At 48.7% G+C, this 19,695-nt stretch overlaps 1 protein-coding gene across 5 annotated transcripts in view; it reads left to right on the forward strand.

Annotated features, from left to right (window-relative positions):
- TP63 (tumor protein p63) overlaps positions 1-19,695 on the forward strand; it is a 139,234-nt gene that overhangs the window by 37,277 nt on the left and 82,262 nt on the right. The gene's annotated exons all lie outside the window — the stretch shown is intronic.

Genomic DNA, 19,695 nt, shown 5'->3' on the forward strand with positions numbered 1-19,695 from the left:
TACAACAAGATAAAATATTAAAACATTAGTTAAAAACAAAACAAGAAATTTAAAACACAACAATTAATTTTAAAAAACACAACAATGCTCTAAAACAACATTAAAAACAATCAAAACAATATCAGTTAAAAGCCTGGGTGAACAGATGGGTCTTTAAAGACTTTTTAAAAGCTGTCAGAGATGGGGAGGCTCTTATTTCACCAGGGAGCGCATTCCAAAGCCTCGGGGCAGCAACGGAGAAGGCCCGTCCCTGAGCAGCCACAGACGAGCCGGTGGCAAATGCAGACGGACCTCTCCTGATGATTTCAATGGGCGGTGGGGTTCATGACAAAGAAGACGGTCTCTTAAATAGCCAGGGATTATGGGAGTTGTAGGCCAACATCTGCCAGAGGGCTGAAGTTCAGCAGCCCTGCCTTGGAGGGAACACGGATTGTGACAGAGGCACAGTCAGTGCGCCCTGTGCTGTGATCCCAATCTGTGAGCCTAGCCAGTAATGCAGCTGCGCTATATTGAATAAAAAAAACAAGGATGCTGGTCCCCCTCATGCGCTTAAAGCGATGTCTCCTGCGGGGGTTCCCAGCCTGAGGTCGTCCTCCTCCACACATTGCTGAGCTACAGCGCCCGTCGTCGCCAGCCACAAGGACTGGGAATCCCTGGTCTAGTGTGATCCTCGCAGCCTGCTTAAATCATGGCAGAAGCCGTTTTCAGTCGGTCTGCAGTTCCGCCAGAGGCCTCTGCGTGTCCAACTGATGCGCCTCCTGAAGCCGTGTGCAGGCCTAGGTGTGGCCAGTGTTTTGCACACTTGCAGGTGGATTGGGGCCCCGGGTTCTGCACGTAGCCCAGGACTTGAGACCCTAGGGTGCCGTGGCTTCTCCACGTCTAATGGGGGGACCTGGGTAGCGATACTTGATAAAACCTTTGTGTCCCAGGCAGCCCTGCTTCTGTGTTACTCCGTAAAGGGGCTAAAGAGAAGCCCACTTACCCTCCACCTCCTCAGGGTCTGGTAAATATCCTCACTAAGTGTGGTAATGTTGACATGTATCCATTGTTTGGTTCCTAAATTTTTGGGCCGGCTTGCAGATCCAAATAAAATTGGCCCAAACCTAGCATAACATCATTTGCACAACTGGATCAATGCATGGCAATACCGCTAAAAGTTAGCATGGATTGACCAAAACTCGGGGGAAAGTGGTAGTGCAGGGCCCCCTCGTGACACTTTGTAAGTCTCATCAGGAAGTTTTCTTTGCTTGAAATTTCTCTGTATGCCTCCTCCTGGGAGCCTCCAGACCCACCTTGGAAATGTCTCATTTGCTGGAGATGGTCTTGGGGTAGCAAGCTGGAATTGTCCCCTTTGCTAAGCAGGATCCACCCTGGTTTGCATGTGAATGGGAGGCTACATGTGAGCACTGTGAGATCTTCCCCTCGGGATGGAGCAGCTGCTCTGGGAAGAGCATGTAGGTCCCAAGTTCCCTCCCTGGCAGCTTCTCCAAGATCGGGCTGAGAGAGACTCCTGCCTGCAACCTCGGAGCAGCCGCTGCCAGTCTGTGTAGACAATACTGAGCTTGATGGACCCAGGGTCTGACTCGGTGTATGGCAGCTTCCTGACTTGGTGGTGGTGTCATGAAAATGGCAGCTGCTCCTCCCATGGTCACTGGGGCTCTGGGTCTGGCCTGGTGCAGCGTGTTGTTCCGCCTGCCTTCCCCATTCTCACGCTCCACCCCTGTCGTCCCGCCCTTGAAGTCATCCTGCAGCCTCTGCTTGGATTAGTGCCCTGGGCGGGTTTGCTTTGACTGGAAAAGCTGCCCCTGCCTTTCTGCGACAAGCTCTTCCGGCTCTCATGTGGGTCTCCCTGGCCACTGCAGGGTTTCCGGAAAATCAGCCCCGCTCCCTAGGACTTCCCACGTTTGTGTCTGCGGATGTGGACCCTCCTTTGGGTGGTGTTGCCTGGTACGCAGCAGCTCACAGGCGGAGATAACCCAGCTGCCTCTAGAGAAGGCCCAAGCGCGTCATGCCAGTCTCATGAAGCAAGCAACGAGTGGCACTGCCGGAGCAAGGCTGTTGCTGTATCTTTGAGTCACGGCTGCGAGTTCAGCCTGAGCCAGGGGGGCGGGGGGGTGGGACTGCATTTGGCCGCCTTCCAAGCTGGTGGCTTTTCTTTCAACCTGCCAGGATCAGGGTGGGTGGGTGGGAGGGAGGGTGAGCAGTATAGATTGCCACCATTTCGCCAGAGTGGGGACCCCAGATGTAACCACCTTTCACAGGTGAATGGGCTGGTGACACGACACCCCAAAGAGGGAGGAGAGCTGGTCATGTGATAGCAAGCACGAATTGTCCCTTTTGCGCAGCAGGGTCTGCCCTGGTTTGCATTTCAATGGGAGACTGTGCGCTTGCATGCAGAAGGGTCCGAATTCCCTCCCTGGCAGTATATGCAAGATGGGGCTGAGAGAGACTCCTGCCTGCAATCTTGGAGAAGCCACTGCCAGTCTGGGTAAACAATACTGAGCTAGATGGACCAAGGGTCTGACTCGGTAGCAGGCAGGGTGGTCCCTCTAGTTTTTTTTCCATCTCGGTGCGGAATGAGTTTTGTTCTGGGCAGGAGTTTCAAGGCAGCGTGTGCACACGCGGGGCCTTCCTGATTCAACCTGAGCAGGATCTAAAATGAGCTGAGTGGACATCCAAAAACTTGTGAGCGTGCGTGTGTGTGCGCGCCTTAGAGCAGCGACCACTGGGCAGTATCCTAGGTTCCTATGGTTCCTGAGCTCTTCTCCCCCAATTTCACACTGCTGAAGGCTATATTCATTGATGCTGCAATAGCATGTTTTCCGCAGATTAAAAAGCCAGGAGTGAGAAGGCTGTTCTCCTGGTTAAAGAAAGAGGCGTTAGGTTGAGTTGCCCTACAATCTCTTTTCAGCAGCTTCTGCTCGGAGAAGTCCTCCCGAGGCCCCTTCCAACGCTGAAATTCTGTGATTCTAGAGGAAGCAGCACTGTTGTGCCTGTTGTAGAAAAACCAGCAAGCAGGCTTGTGGCATCGTGAAGTCTAACCAATTTATTTCAACGTAAGATTTTGTGGACTACCGTCCACTTCATCAGATGCATCAAATCTCATTCTCCGTTTTCAGGAAAACATACATGGAGGGCTTCTGCCCCGAATCTCCTTCAGAAGAGAGTGTGTGCGTTCACACACCAACCGCACTTACCTCGAAGTCTCTTCGAGATCCTTGGACCCACTCCACACACAAATCGGGCTTTGTGATGTGAAGTCTAGCTTATCCTGATGTATGTCCAGGTTTTTAAAATGCTGGCTTTAAGCTACTTTTTCTGAAAACGCTGGAGCAAACGGGAGAGGCACTGACATAGAATCATTAGCATGATAAGAGGCATGCTCTCTTCAGAAATGCAGATCTATCTCTGCAGGAGCTCTCTGGCTTCACTCAATGTTTACCCCAACGCCTGAAGCCAAGTGTGAATAACTTGTTGGACAACCACCTTAGGTGGCACAGTGGGGAAATGCTTGACTAACAAGCACAAGGTTGATGGTTCAAATCCCCACTGATACTATATTGGGCAGCAGCGATCTAGGAAGAGGCTGAAAGGCATCATCTCATACTGGGCGGGAGGAGGCAATGGTCAACCCCTCCTGTATTCTGCCAAAGACAACCACAGGGCTCTGTGGGCGCCAGTAGTCGACACTGACTTGACGGCAGACTTTACTGTTTTAAAGCAGGGGACAAAGGGCTATTATAGGATGGCTAACCTGAGGCTCTCTTGCTGTTGGACTACAACTTGACCTTAGGCGAAGGTTAATTGACCCACTTTTACATAATCTACACCAAATATCTGCCAATAGATGTGAATTCATCTATCACACACACAGTGGCAAAATTCTGTTCTGCAATACGAGCTTATCGCACTCTGCTCGCTCATGGTTCGATCCATTGTACAGTTATGTTATTAATATGGCTATGTTTAAAATTGTATATTGTTTTAGATGTTGTGTTATTGGTCAAAGACCGTAATAAAGACTGACTGACTACTACAACTCCCATCATCCCCAGCTATCATTTATTGCAACTGGAAATAATGGGAGTTGTAGTCCAGTGTCAAACTAGATCCAAAATAAGTCAATGAACCTTTAACAGGCACTAAAGATACAGTATAAATAACTATAAGCAAAACTGAATCAAAAATGTGTCTTGTCATGAGCAGAAAATGTATAAATCCCCAATGCCGTCCTTGAATTCCTGTTACTTCAATCCACAATGGTGACCCAGACCCAAAACATTTCTGTTTTGAACTGACCTCTTTTTCAAGTGGATGGACAAACTGAAGTGATGAAAACTCCGTTTCCTTGTAGAGTCACTTCTTTTAAAATGCTACAAACACACACTCTTCTATGAAACGAGTACCGTAAACCTGTTAGTCAACCAGATTGGCTTTACTGAATTCAACTAACGATAATCTCCTCTGTGTATTATCCTGTGTTGCTCTTTACAAATGATTTCAAGAAATTCAACTATTTGAAGACCTTACTAAAGAAATAAAGTTGTTTCGTGTTCTGCTAGAAAAACATCATTTGTTAAGCCATCTGTAGAACCACCAAACTGTGCTTCCTAATTCAGACTGCAACTTTGCTAGACTTTAACACTCCACTTCACCAAACCAGCTCACTCAAACTGCCAGCTTGATGCCGGGTGTTGTAGTCTTAAAAGCTGAAAACCAAATGAAGCGAGTGACCTGATGGTACCACTATTTATGTCCCGAATGTGTAGCAAGGGACCTTGTGGGTTGCACATTGCCCTTGAATGGGTCAGAATGGGAGCAGAGCCCTGCTGGATCAGACCAGAAGCCCAGCTAGTCCTGGGGTTCGCACCTGTGGGTCCCCAAGTGGTGATGGACGACAACTCCCATCATCCCCAACCAAAGGCCATTGGTGGCTGGGGATGATGGGAGTTGTAGTCATTCACCACCACCTGGGGACCCAAAGGTGGGAACTCCTGATCTCGTCAAGCCCTGCTTCTAGCAGAGGCTTGTAAGATGCCTCTGGGAAGACCCACAAGGCGGCAATGAAGGCAGTAGCCCTCTCTTGCAGGTGCTCGTTAGCAACTGCCCTTTGGCACCGTAATGCTCCTGAACCAGGCAGAAATCACTGGCGCCCTGGTATCTTTTAACTAGAGATGCCTGGGATTGAACATGGGGTCTGAGGCCTGCAGCGCATGATGTGCTCTGTCCCGCCGCTCATCCCGCCTCCCTGGGCCAGCCTGGCTTGAGAGTGCATCTCTTTGGAGCAGCGGGTCCCCCTCTCCTGACGTGCAGCCTTCCCCTGCTCAGCAAGAGAGGCAGAAGCTTCCCAGACCCTCCCCAGAGCCAGGCAGGCAGCAGGAGGGCTTTCTGGGTTGGAGGTGCCCCGCCCCCATGCCCTGTGGCCACATTTGACCTGTGGTTGCCCCATCTGCTCCCCTCGCCTCCTGCGGGTGACACAGACACACACATCCAGGCAGGCCTGAGTAATGTTCCTCTCCCTCGGCAATAAAATGCAAGATAGTTGACTCTTGTTCATTTACAGTTGACCAAAGACTGAGTCAAAGAACCGAGTCATCCTTTGGCATGGGTGTTCTTCGCCCTTTCCCCCATGTTTCCTTGGCTCTCTTCTAATCTACGAATACCGCTTTTCCTCCTCCTTGCTTAATTTTTTTTAAAAAGTGTGCTGTTGTCCTTCAAATCATGTAGTCCAGTGGCTAGGGAGATGGGCCTGATTCTGGGAGACCCATCTGTGCCATAGACAAGCGACTAAGGCAGTTCACGAGATAGAAAGCCAGACCGGACAAACGGCCAGCCCAACTGTGCGAGCTGTGCCCGTTCTCGATTTTTGATCATGTGTGAACAAACAACTAGCTAGGAGCAGTGGGGAGAGAGGGACTGTGTGTGTGTGTGTGTGTGTGTGTGTGTGTGTGTGTGTGAGAGAGAGAGAGAGAGAGAGAGAGGGGGGGGGGGGGAGCTGGGCAGGGTGGCGTTCCCTTGTTAAAATGCTGGGTACAAGAACTAGATAGTGGTTTTCTGGCACACAATTGAAAACCAGGAGCATGCACAGCTGCCAAAGCTGGGTCCTGCCCAGTTCACGATCATGTGAATGGTCTTAATGTCCCTTGGCCAGTTTCTCAATCTCCCAAATGGGTCATAGCAGCGGCCTGCCTCACAAGACTGTTGTGAGGATGGGTTAATTGCATTTTGCACATCAAAGTTGCTCTGGTAGGACCTCCTTGTCTTCCCCTCTTGATCTGTACAAGTTGAGTATACCATTTTAAAACATGATTTCCAGGCAAGAAAGCTTGTATTCTAAGGTTGTGGTCTGTTGTAAATAGGAAGCAACCTTTTTGATGGTCTAGCTTTGAGGAAATTGTTTCTGCCCCAAGATTTTGAAAATGAGCGGAATACAATGTGAACAGAGCCTAAGATATTAATCATATCTGTGAGCAGAATCCACCCAAAAAGCTGATTGTGGCTATACTTGCCTTTTGCCATCATTCATGGTGGTGTGTGTGTGTGTGTGTGTGTGTGTGTGTGTGTGTGTGTGCGCGTGCTGTTAACATTCATGCATATTTTTGGAACCAAGTTTTAAAATGTGTTTGAACCATCTGAGAAGGTAGCTATTGCTTTTCCCAACATGTGATGTTTCAAAACAAAATACAAAATTGTGTAGTTTTGGGAAAACAGCTTATGCGTTTTTGTTTGGTATTGGACTGCTGCCTGTTTTGTTTTGTTTTGTTTTGTTTTTACACTTCTTCTAAAGCTATAATGAAGTGTGAGTTAAAAACCCTTTGGCTGCCATTTCTCCCATATACCTCTCCTGTTTCCCCACTGTGGGGGTGCCGTGTGTGTGTGTGTGTGCTTTGATAATCCTGGCCTTAAACAAGCGGCATCTTTATTGGGAACCTTGGGCAGGTGGTGGTTGACCAGGAATGGCTGGCATTTTGGCCCCCGGGCTCTGTTTATGTAGCCGGGACTCGGCTGTTGACGGGGTTACTGGGAAAGGGAAAAGTTCAACCCATTCCGCATTGTATAGCTTGACTTGAGTTGAAAGTGGGTAATTCACATCTCAGACAAAGTTGGATGGAGGATTAGCTCATTTTGGAAAGTCTGTCTGGAGAGAAGCCTTTATAATTGAGGGTCCTGGCCGTGCCTCTGACTTGTTCTATTATTTTGTGTCTGTTTTGGAAAAAACCTTTCCTCCCGAGTTTGCTTATCCATTCTCCAGGCTCAGATTGGATGAGGACAACTTGACCCAATGCATTTTATGCCGTTCTCTCCTTTAAGGGCTTATTTTGAGAGATGCCTGTGTTGAGATTCTGAGCTCTCCCTATCCCCTTCTGAGGGTGTAGAAAATCAAGAAGTTGGAATTAAAGAAATATATGCGAGGGAGCGTGAGATAAAATAAAAAGACCCGAGCCTTGCATTTCAGAGGGAGAAATTTAAATGGACTTGCAAAGTTTACCAACCCGCTCCTATGTATGTTTACTAAAGTAAGGACCACTGAGTTCAACTGGGCCTTGGCTGCTTGGCATGATGGGAGGTGTAGCCCAGTAGCATCTTGGGATCCAAGATTGAGAACCCATCGTCTACACCAGTGCTTCCCAACCTGGGGGCCTCCAGCTGTTGCTGAACCACAATTCTCATCAGCCCCAGCCACAATAAACTGAAGCTGGGGCTGTTGGGCATTGTAGTTCAGCAACATCTGGCAGCCCCCAGCTTGGGCACCACTGTTCTACACTCACTGGCAGCAGCTCTCCAGGGCTTTCCAACAGGAGCCTTTCCCAGAAAATTGTGTCTTCTGCACAAAGGCATATAAATAGCCACTTTCCTGGTAGGCAGTGGCAAGTGTAAATTGCCCCCAGGCAACTGGGCAAGGAACCATCTCTAAACCATTTTTCCTTACAGACCCTAACTGTCTAAACAGGGGTGCACAACTCAAATGCCCCAGTGGGCCAGAACCGCCCATGACGTAGTGCGTGGGGGCCGAAGCCAATCTCCAGCCTATTTATCATTACATTAAAATTATTGTTAACAATGTTAAAGAAGTAGCTCCTTGTCATGGCTCCTTGTTGATCTCCCCCATTAAGGGACCCACAATTTTTAACCAAGGATATTGGCCAGAAAACGGGTTTTATTCCTGCCAAGCCAGCGGGGGACCTGCAGTGCATGACAGCCCCAAAGAAAAGCTTTCCCCTCTCCCTAAATCACTTTCACCTGCAGGTCGCAATCCTAGTCATGCTTACTTGGGAGTAAGCTGCACTTGGTACACCATGGGACATATTTCTGAGTAAACATGGATAGCATGGCACTGTAAGGCAGTTTCCAGCTCCTATGATACTGCAGGATACCCCTACCTGGGGGCCAATATAAAAAAGTCCATGTGGGCTGGATCTGGTCCCCGGGCCTTAGGTTGTGCAGGCGTGTAACACATGAGTTGATGGATTTTCTAGGTTTCTTTGCATGGTGCTTATAACATTTGGCTTAAAAGGCATTCTCGGTCAGTTGTATTTCCATTTCCATACAACCGAGAGGTATTGGGAAGAGAAGCAAGCAGATTTAATGTAGGAAGCTGCCTTCTACTGAGTCAGACCATTGGTCCATCTAGCTCAGTATTGTCTACACTGACTGGCAGTGGATGTCCTGACCCAACAAGCGACGAGTATGGCCATCTCTACTCCATTCCTAGGCGGAGAAGTGTTGTGCAGATGGTACACACAGGCAGCTCTGAACTGTGCCTTGGTTTCTAAACCTTATTAGCGCAAGCCATGCTCTGGTGTGGTGTCTGAATTTTGTTGCCTTAGGAACATAGGAAGCTGCCATATACTGAGTCAGACCATTGGTCCATCTAGCTCAGTATTGTCTTCACAGACTGGCAGCGGCTTCTCCAAGGCTGCAGGCAGGAGTCTCTCTCAGCCCTCTCTTGGAGATGCTGCCAGGGAGGGAACTGGGAACCTTCTGCTCTTCCCAGAGCAGCTCCATCCCCTGAGGGTACAGTTCTCACACATGTAGCCCTTCATTCAAATGCAACCAGGGCAGACCCAGCTTACCAAAGGGGACAATTCATGCTTGCTACCGTAAGACCAGCTCTCCTCCCTCAAACATAGGATCTCGCTTTTGTGCTTGCATTTTCCACCTGCAGTTGCCATCACACTGTGCCTGGGGTGCCCTTGTGTTTACCCCTTGCCATCGGATGCTGCTGCCCTGGTGCACCTCAATGAGCTTGCTTTATGCTTGAGCTCCCCGGAGAGAAGGATTCCCACAGCTAGATTCAGGCAGCTATAACAAATGCCTTTTCTTTCTTTTTCCCTTTCCTCTCACCCTCATTTCCCATACCCCTGTTATCCCCCAATAAAATAACTTTGTTTTCACAGTCACATCTCCATCCTCTTTATTCCCCTTCTAGTGCGTCAACAAGCCACCTAATGGCACAGCGGGGAAATGACTTGATTAGCAAGCCAGAGGCTATCGGTTCGAATCCCCGCTGGTATGTTTCCCAGACTATGGGAAACACCTCTGTTGGGCAGCAGCGATGGAGGAAGATGCTGAAAGGCATCGTCTCATACTGCGCAGGAGATGGCAGTGGGAAAGCCCTCCTGTATTCTGCCAAAGACAACCACAGGGCTCTGTGGGCGCCAGGAGTCGACGCTGACTCGACAGCACACTTTACTTTAGTGTGTCAGCGCCATGGCCACAATCCTGCCTTAGGATACATCATGAAGAAACAGTGATTTGCAACTGCTTTAAGTAAACATGATATAAAAATGGTGGGCGAAGTGGCAACATGTCACCTGAGCTGATTGATATGTCCTCTTGCAGAATAATATCTGAACCTGTGCCTTTTGCGGGGACTGTTGGATGTGGTCTTTGCATTGGTGCATGATCTGCATTGCATTGTGGTTCTTCTGAAGTGAGTGGCAAACGGAAAAGAGCATCCTGCTTGGTTGCTCATGTTGCCGCGGCCTCTGGGTTTCAGGATCAGCGCCTGGGTGAGGAACTCTGTCATAGCCCCACCTCCTCCTTCCTGGCATGTTGGAGCGGAAGTTGCACGTACACCCTCGACTTGGTTTACCCTGCTCCCCTCCTGCCCTTCCTCATAGGAGCACCACTGCCCCTGGGGATAGCCTCTCTTGGGGACTGGAATCCTTTGCTTCCCATTATCTTCCAAAATTAATGCATGAATGGAAACATGCCATTTGAGATGTGTGGCTTTGGAGCGTCTTGGCACAAGCCTGGGAGTCTGGAAATCTGCACTCCTGCAAATGCGTCTCACGATTGGGATAAGTTGTTATTGACTCTTGCGTGCAGCCTGTTTTGTTTGCGCCTCGAGCCCTCAGGGTTGTGCCGAGAGCAAAGCTTCAGAAGATGCGCTCCCCCGCCCAACTTGTACCTGTCCATGACTCGAAGGCCAGTCCATACACTCATCGTTGCCGAGATGGTGTTGCCTGCTGCAGTATTCCTGCAGGGAGGTGGGGGAGAGAAGAAGCGCGGAGCCTTCTGTCTCTCCCCAAATTCTAGTTTTCTAGGTGCATATGAGGCAGCACATCGGAACATGTGATTCTCCCCCAGTCTGGAGTTGTACCGTCTGGGACCCACTATTGCACGTGCTTCTGCAAAATATATGGAGTGTCCCTCTGTCTGGGAAGGTGGTGGGTTTCTCTTGTAGCTGGAATGGAGCTCCTTTTGGGAGTGCATCTTGTATTTCAGGGTTTATGATCTCAAAGGCAAAAAGAGAGGTACTATCCCATACTTATTTCACACACTTTCTTCCCTTGCAGTTGGCTATTTCTAGAAGTATCCTGTAGCCCTGTAACCCAATGGTCGCTAAGCTTTGGTCCTGTGACTTGAGTGGAGACCAATCCAGATGACTGTTTTGAGGTGTGGCCGGCATCTGAAAAGACCAGCTCACATTGACTTCCTACTGTATTCACCTGTGTTGAGTTGGTTGTATACGAGTGTAGAGTGTAGTCTTCTGGATCCCTGTTGCTTTTTCACGCCTCTTTAAATAGCATGTCACAACCAGCAGAGACCCTAATGCCTTTGAGCTGCATTCCTCTGCCATAAGACAGGATGGCATAAAGCAGGCAAGGGCAGATGTCAGGCCTGTGGGTTTCGATTTTGTTCTTTCCTAGAAGTTCAGGTCCACCAAGCAGAGCCAGATGTGGACTAGTGGCTGGTCAGGGGAGTCAATCACTTGCTGTCCCCCATGAGCTCTACACTGGAGCCTTATCCAGACACGAAGCTACACCTGCCTTCGAAGTGTGTGTGTGTGTGTGTGTGTGTGTGTGTGTGTGTAAGTGAAGCTGAGTATGGGCCCTGAAATGCAGGATCCAGATTGGGAATGTACTGCTCTACCTGGGTTCAGCATCACATGAGAATAACCATGCCTGTGTACGGATTGAGAGTTAAATATAATGTGTCATTAGAACTCGGGATGACTTGCATATACAAGGACCAATCTACATCTGAGCTACTCCCTCTGCTGAGTGATCAGAGGCACCTTCCAAGGGGATGATTTTCTTACATCTAGCAGGGGGAGAGCAATTCCCCCTATCCAGCCCAAGTACAGCATCCCTTCAGTGGCTGTTGCTGGTGTCCACCTTAGGCGTCTTTTTAGACTATTAAGCCCTTTTGGGACAGGGAAGCATCTTTATTTTTTCCATGTAAACTGTTTTGAGAACTTTGCTGAAAAGTGGTATGGAACTATCCATAGTGGTAGTACAAATCGGGGATTCCAAGAGCCTATTTTAGGAGGGGGCAAGTCTTTGTCATGGGAGCTTTGACCAGCTCAGAGGTTCAGAAATGCTTGCTGATATATTGCAGGTCATCTGGCAACCTAGAGGTAGACCCCTGGCTGCTTTCTGCCTACCTTGCCTTAAAATTGAAACCCAGACGCAGCTGTTTTCATTAGTGAACTGCGGCTATCCAAGGCTGGATGTTCACGGTGCTTTGCAGTTTGACTTGGTTCGTGCTTCCACACACATGCACCTTCTCAGCGGGGCACATCAGTTATTTTTCATGCGTTGCTGCATGTGCAGGCCCCACGCTTCACAATGTATTCCTCTCCAAATGCTGACTGAAATGTGTCTTGCCCTTGTCTTCATGCTTCAGGTGGTCTGTCTGGTTTTAAAACATGTTTTAAAGCTCTGCTTGAAGATGTACCCAAATGGTTAACAGCTTTAGTGTTTTTTAAAAGAAAGAAATCAAAGCGGTGCACTTTCTCTGGGGAAGGTGGGATTTGTGCCATGTACTGTTGTACATAGATGGCTTGTGTTGCAAATGGGCAGAACATTTTTTTTCCAGAACTTGATTCTGGTGAGGAAACCACAGGGATTTGACCCAGGGGTGTGCACGAATCAAAATCTGCAATTCGATTTGAGGTAGAATTGATTTGCAGACCCCCAAATTGAGTTGTTGAAAGCAGCCAACTAGGTTCAATTCAGACGATTTGAATGCCATTTTGAGGCCTGTTTTGCTGGGAAATTGGGCCTCAAAATGCTGCTTTTTCGGGGGGAGAGCTAGTCTACCAATTGGGATCAGCAGGTAGATCAGCCCTCCACTCCAGACTTAGTGCATCAGTTCACCTCAGAGTACAGGTCTACTTGAGTAAAACGGGCCTCAGAATGGTGTTCGACTTGCCCGAATCGATTCAAATCGAGGGTGATTCTCCTCATCCCCAAACTGGGCCCTGTGTTTTGAGGGTGATTCAACTTGGGGACAACACCCGTGATTCGATGGTGAGTTGATTTGCACAATCCTATTTTGACCATCCAAATAATACGTGCAGTGGTCTGCCATTCTGCTTGCTGCAATGGATGGGTTCCATTGTCCTCTGACAAGTATGACTAGAAGACCCTCCCATCTTGCAGCCCTTGGGGCTCAGCAGTGGGGAAGCTTCTTGCCTCCATGGCTGGCCATTGGGGCACAGGGATTGTAGAGGTGTATCTGCACCAAGCGTCTCTGCACCAAAACAGTCCTTGGCTCCAAGTCTGGAGCTGGAAGGAGGGGTGTGGCCTGATCCTGCAGGTGCTCTTGGCTTCTGGACGCTACCTGCCGGCGCTCTCCAGCTCCAGACGGGGAGCTGGGGGTCGTCCTTGGCCCTCATTCAGAAGTGCAGCTTGAATTCCAGGACTAGGGGAGAAACAGGCTACCCAGCCCAGCCCAAGTGGACGATGATGACGATATTGTGACATATATGTTTATACCTCTTTCCAACAAAATAGTTCATAAAGTGGCGTACATAGAAAAAGAAACAAGATGGTTCCCTGTCCCAGAAAGGCTGACCATCTTTAAAAACCACAAACGTCTGTTCATGATTGGCCTTGAAGCGTTTGTTTGTCCTGTCCTTGGTAGAGAGGATGAAGAGTTTGCCTTTTTCTCCCCTAGTTCCTCTTGCGTATTTTTAAACTGTACCTCCCTCCCTCCCTCCTTCCCTCCAAATTTCTTATATACTGCCTCCTCCAAAGACTCTAGGCGTCCCCAGACCTTTTTAAAAATATCATTCTTGCAGATTTATGTTTTCTCTTTCTTGATAGCTTCATTTTCAACGGCAGTGTCCCGTTCTAGATCCAGTAGCTAAGATACAAAGTCTAGCCAGTCTCAAGTTGTGGTATTAGGGTGGATCTAGAACAGGAGTGAGCGAACCTGGCCATCCAGCTCCTGTTGAACTACAACTCCCATCTTCCCCAACCACTATAAATTGTAGCTGGGGATGATGGGAGTTGTAGTTCAGCAGCTCCATCTGGAGGGCCAAGTTTGCCCACCCTGATCTAGAAGATGCATTTGTATATGCAAGCGCAAGCCAGGGGATGCACAGTCCACACTGCATCACGTGCTCAATTGTGGCAAAATACAGACTCCTGGTGCCTTTGTGACCCTTTCAAGATGGCCTTTTAGCTACATAATTGCACATATGTACATAATTGCACATATGTGTACAAGTAACACGATGGAGAAAAGGCAGGCAAACTGCTCACATGCCAATTCAAAAATTGATCTTAGAAATTATTTAGACTAAACCAAAACACAATAGGAGCAGCATATGGGGCAGAACCAACTCATGCCACAGTAGCAAAGCAGAAATGGGTGGGGTGAGGTGGGGAGACATCGGTTCATCCATAGTTGCTTTCCCCCACATTTGGGGGCAGGCATGGGTGCATTTTGCACTGGTGTGCTTGTATAAATCCAGTGTGTGTTGTTGCAGGGGAGGGGAGATGATCTCTGTCTGCAAGTCGGAGAAGAGTCTTCATCTTTGCATGCATTTGCACAAAGCCTTGCTCTGGGATAGCGAGAGGCAAACGTGAGGCTTGGGGAGAGTTCTGGTGAGGATACAGACAGACTTCTGAAACTTCAGCTGATGCAACCAAAAGTGCTTTGCCTCCTTAGGACTGTGCCATTTCACATTGCAGGTGGGAAATGGAATGTTTCCCCATATACCCCCCCCCGAGTCTTTGGATGGGGCAGTATAGAAATGTAATCAATAAAATAATAATAAGAGGATCTCCCTGCATGTAGAAGACTAGTGCAGCACCAGTTTGACGGGAATTCTTCTTCCTGATGTACTAGTTTTCTACATGCCAGAAGGTTTGAAGATTTGTATTCTGTTTAATGTGGGGCAGCCGTCAAATGTGTAGCACCCCCTCCCTTGGCAGTTTGAAACAATACAGTCCCTAAAAGGCTGTAAAGGTAAAGTGTGCCATTGACTGTGTCACATGATTGTTCTGAAGGAGTCATTTAGCTCTTTTCTTGATGGTTCATTGCTCTTGTGCCGTCTCCAACGTTTTGCACAGACTTCCAGGGCTCCTGAATATTTTGTGTAACTAGGAAAGTCATTTTGCCCCTTGCTCTTCCTCTCCTCTCCTCTGTGTTTGCACAAGAGACAAATTGATATTGGTGCTGCTTCAGTGAGAAGGATTCTAAAGTTACTGGATTGCTTTCTGGTAGGCTGGATGTTGTGCCACTTGGCCTTTGGAGTGCAAGCAAGGCCCTTCTCTGTTCATTCATCAAACTGCTTGTTGCTGCCTTCACAAAATTTAAAGGAGTAACAGATGAATGGAGACAGACCTGGTTTTTTTTAAAGGGAAAGGAGAAAAAAACGTTGTGGCATGCAAAATTCTTCCTTGCATTCTTGTGTGACCAGACTTAGAAATAATTGGTATTTCTAAACCTTGGGCAGACACTCTTAGCTTGCTGTAGGGTTTTTGAGGTGCAGGAAACCTGCTCAAGATTGTAGGTTCTACATGCAGATGACAGAGGAAACTACTTCTGTTTCTGTATCAAGTCAGTCCTGATGTACAGCCACATGTCATCTCGGGGCTGGGTTCTGGAAGAAGTCACACTTGCCTTCACGCTGTTAGCTTTACACGATTCTCTGTGTGTGTTCAAATGCACATCTTGGCATTATGGAATACTACCTACGCTACATTCTACTGAGTCAGACTGGCAGCAGCTTCTCCAAGGTTGCAGGCAAGAATCCCTCTCAGCCCTATCTTGGAGATGCTGCCAGGGAAGGAACTTGGAACCTGCAAGCATACAGATTTTATTTTTATTTATTTATTTTTACATTTCTATACCGCCTTTCGTTAAAAGAAAACCCCAAGGCGGTTTACAAAAATTAAAACATACAATAAAAGCAATAAAAACACCAAGCAATAAAAACACCAAGCTAAAAACATATCAAACAAGCATAAAAAAACAAGACAACAGATAAAAACACACAGAAGCAGCAGTAAAAACGATTATGTAAAAGCCTGGGTAAAAAGCCAAGTCTTTAAAAGCTTTCTAAAAGCCGTGATGGAGTCTGAGGAACGAATGGCCACTGGGAGAGCATTCCAGAGTCTAGGAGCAGCAACAGAGAAGGCCCTTCCCAGATGCTCTTCCCAGAGCGGTCCCACCCCCTAAGAGGAATATCATGCAGTGCTCACACATCAAGTCTCCCATTCAAATGCAAACCAGGGCAGACCCTGCTTACCAAAGGGATCTGGGGTGGCCAGATTGGGGTGAGCATTGAGCAGGTTGCTACTCCCAGGACTGTATTTAACTGAATCCAAGACTAATCCCCCCCCCCAAGTTTGTTTTTTATTCATATGAACCACCTAGAACCATTTGGGTTGGTTGGTTATTTATTTATTTATTTATTCTTTACATTTCTATCCCGCTCTTCCTCTGAGGAGTTCAGAGTGTTGTTCGTGGTTAATTTTATCCTCACAACAACCCTGTAAGGTAGATTAGGCTAAGTGACTGGCTTAGAGTCACCCAGTGAGTTTCATGGTTGAATGGGGATTTGAACTCTGATCTTCCTGGTCCTAGTCCAACGCTCTAACCGCTACGCTATGCTGGGTTAGGGGGGTATAAAAATTTAATCAATCAATAAAATCAGGGATTCCCAGCCTTGGGTCTCCAGATGTTGTTGAGCTACAGATCCCATCCTCCCCCGCTGCAATGGCCTCCAACCTTTTTGGCTGAGCATGATCCCGCAACATCTGGGGACCCGAGACTGGGAACCCTGGCTTGTGCATTTCCAGATGTGGGTTGGCTGCTTTGGATGCCCAGGTGCCTCTTGGCTGGGCGAGGGAGTGGAGTGGAGCCTGCCTTGCACCACCGGTGTTGTGGACTCCCTGATTTTGCAAGTCCTTGTTCAGGGATGCTGACTTGAGCTGCCACCTGGAGCTCTTTTGTTCTGAGCAGCGCAGCCCTGGCTGAGGAAGGGGAGAGAGGGATGCTTGGATCAGGAGCCAAGGACGGCACGGCAGGGCTGCTCTGCTGCCCTCGGCTTGGCTGGCCCTCCTAATTGCCCCCTTGTCAGAAGGCGTACACCTCCGAGAGAGTTATCTGATGGCTCCCTGGGGGCTGGGGCAGCTTCAGACGCTGACCCCTGGATGCAAGCCGCTCCTCCAGCCCTTTCTGGCCCGGGGCTCTGCTTCCAAGTGGCTCATCTCAGCCCAGGGTGCCTCCATGGGTCTTAACTTTCCTTGTATCACCTGGGCTTCTTGCTGCACCTGTCTGGAGGGGGGGGCGAGGGTTAGGGGGTCACAGGAGCAGCGGGGAAAGAAAGAAAGGCAGCCTCCCAGCTGCTCGTGTGTCAGAGTGAGGATTAATCGTTATTTAAATAGCTAACAGGGAGGTGGCACTGGGCTCTGGAATGCAGCAGAATCCATGCGCTGGAATGCCTGTTCCCTTCATTAGCATCTAGACATTTGGCTTCTGGCTTGTCTGGAATGAGGAGGCTGCCATATTTATTGACAGTTTGTTTTCCTCTTCGCTATTCTCTGAGATTCAGAATCTTCTGCGCAATGGCAAAATGAAATGTTGCTTATTTGACACTTGGGAGCTGCTGTTAAAAAACCAGACATCTTTGGCAACTAGTGCCATACCAAAGCAAACCCGTACCATACACCCAGCTGCCAAATCAGGGATGTGATGGGCAAAAACAAAAAAAGAGGCGGTTTGCTGGTCTCATAGAGACCGTTGGTCACTTTCCTTGGAACTCCTCCGGTCTTTTTCTTAAGAAGGAGCTCCAAATTTTGCACCGTGAATTCTGTTGTAGGTGGCATGTTGGTGGCAGCTCTCTGCAGAGCGGTGGGCCACTTACGCCAGTGTCAGTCTTCCATGGCTTTTGGAGGGGATCTCGCGTATTAAGGATGCATTTTCATCCCGAGTTGGATTCTGGCCACAGCGTGAAGGTCTGCAGTCCTTAATGCCATTTTCTCCCCCACCCCATGTCTGGAACTCCTTGTGAGCGACTCCTTAGTCATTGGAGCTGCTTCCTCGGGCTTGGTGTCACTGGCGATTAGGGTTGCCATAATCTGGCTTTCCAAATCCGGGTGCCTAATTTGCATATTATGTGAATTGGCTTGAAGATGATCTTTGAGCAGAAAAGTGACCTCATGTTTTGCTCCATCACTCTGCTTCTGCAAGGGCTAGAGCTTAGCTTTTGCTTTTTCGTTTTAATGAAATCTGAAATCTGGGCGAATCTGGGTGGGCTAAGCAATCTGGGAGAGATGCTTAGAATCGGGGTGAAACCCAGAATTCCGGGGGGCAATTCTACTGGGGATGGCCCTTTAACGTGTGTGTGTGTGTGTGTGTATGTGTGTGTGTGTGTTTCTTGGGTGCTCCCACTGTCACATCTGGCCAGTTTGGCTTCCCTCTTGGGGTCAGATTCTGCACTGGAAGCCACTCTCCCCAGAGCTAAGAGCCCATCTGGAATTCTGAGGGAAGTGCAGTCACATCTGCACTTCTCTCATTGCCGAAACTGGCAGTAAAGATGAAGTCAAGTTAGCATCCCAACATCTGGCTGTGTCTTCCTCTTCTTAAGCCCACTCTTGGTCCTCCTTGGGAACCAAGTGGAGCCCCTTCCAGGAGTTCTAATCCTGATCCCTCCTGCTTGCCAGCTACAGCCATGCCACTTCCAGTCTTTTGTTCCAAGCTCCTTAGGACTGGAAATTTCATACACACACACACACACACACACACACACACACTCACACCCCTCGTTAATTTCCCCCCATGGGGTTGGGAGGCATTTTCAGAATTTTGCCAGGCTTCTTGGAGCAGGAGTGCTCTTGCCTTTTAGCTGAGGCTGACTTAGTCCTCTCGTCTTGGCCACTGTCTGTCATTGCCCAGTGGGAAATCACGGGGATAGCCAACTTAGGGGAAAGAGGGTGCAAGTTGCTGTGACAAGGAAGCTGCTTTAGATGACTAAGGGAACGGAACAGATTTCCCTGTGGGTGCCTGCTGGGGAAAAGGCTGTGTTGTTTGAGCAAGGGTGCCCCTAAGGATGGGAGTGACTTGGTTTGGAGATTGATGCGCCCAGAGCTGGTAGGCAAAAGCGCTGGTTTGCCACTGGCATGTACACTGTGGGGCGTTGTGGAACTTGCTGTCTTGCACTTGGCACCACTCACTTTCTCTCCCTTCTTGCCCCCAACTTCTTGCTGCTTCTTGGCTTTAGGTTTCTGAATCTCCGTATTTCTTCTCAGTGTTTCCCTACATTTCACAACAGCGCCTGAACTGAATTTGGGCAGAGCAGTGCATTTAACTCCTGAATTTGCTGGCAAATGGTCACTTCTCCTGTTTCAGTTTTGATTTTTAATACATCCCTTGTTAATGGATGCTGTTTGATTTAAGGTTTGTAGGCAAACGAGGCATAAAGTGCACGTTCAGCAAGACTTTAGGATTAAATTATTGGGTTTCCGTGGTGGAAGCCCGTTGGCCAGTGAGGCAAAATGTTCTGGGTTCAGTGGCTTTGCATATGGAGGCAGAGCCAGCATCCATGGTTGGGCACTGGCCAAGGACCCTCCAAGGCAGTGTTCCCTCTAACAGGGATTCCCCGATGTCGTTGCAGCTGGGGATTCTGGGAGTTGTAGTCAACAACAGCTGGGAATCCCTGTTAGAGGGAACACTGCTCAAAGGGCCCACCTCTGATCTCTGAGGCCCTGGTGAAAAAACATGGCAGCCATCAGCTCAGCCGCCCAAGTGCTTGAAGGCGTTCCTGCCAAGGAAAGCTCCTCTGACCCATGTTAGAGGTTTACTGTGGCAGTGACTTGGAGTGCACTCAGGGTGGTTCTGAGCTGGAAAAGAATTTGCAACATAGGCTGGAATCGGAGCTCCATGACTGCTTTCATGGTGCAGAGAAAATAGCAGGGATTGCCTTCTCCAGATGGTTTCGGACTTGAA

This window comes from Hemicordylus capensis, chromosome 3 (genome assembly GCF_027244095.1).
Source record: "Hemicordylus capensis ecotype Gifberg chromosome 3, rHemCap1.1.pri, whole genome shotgun sequence".
In the NCBI taxonomy this organism is placed as follows: Eukaryota; Metazoa; Chordata; class Lepidosauria; order Squamata; family Cordylidae; genus Hemicordylus; species Hemicordylus capensis.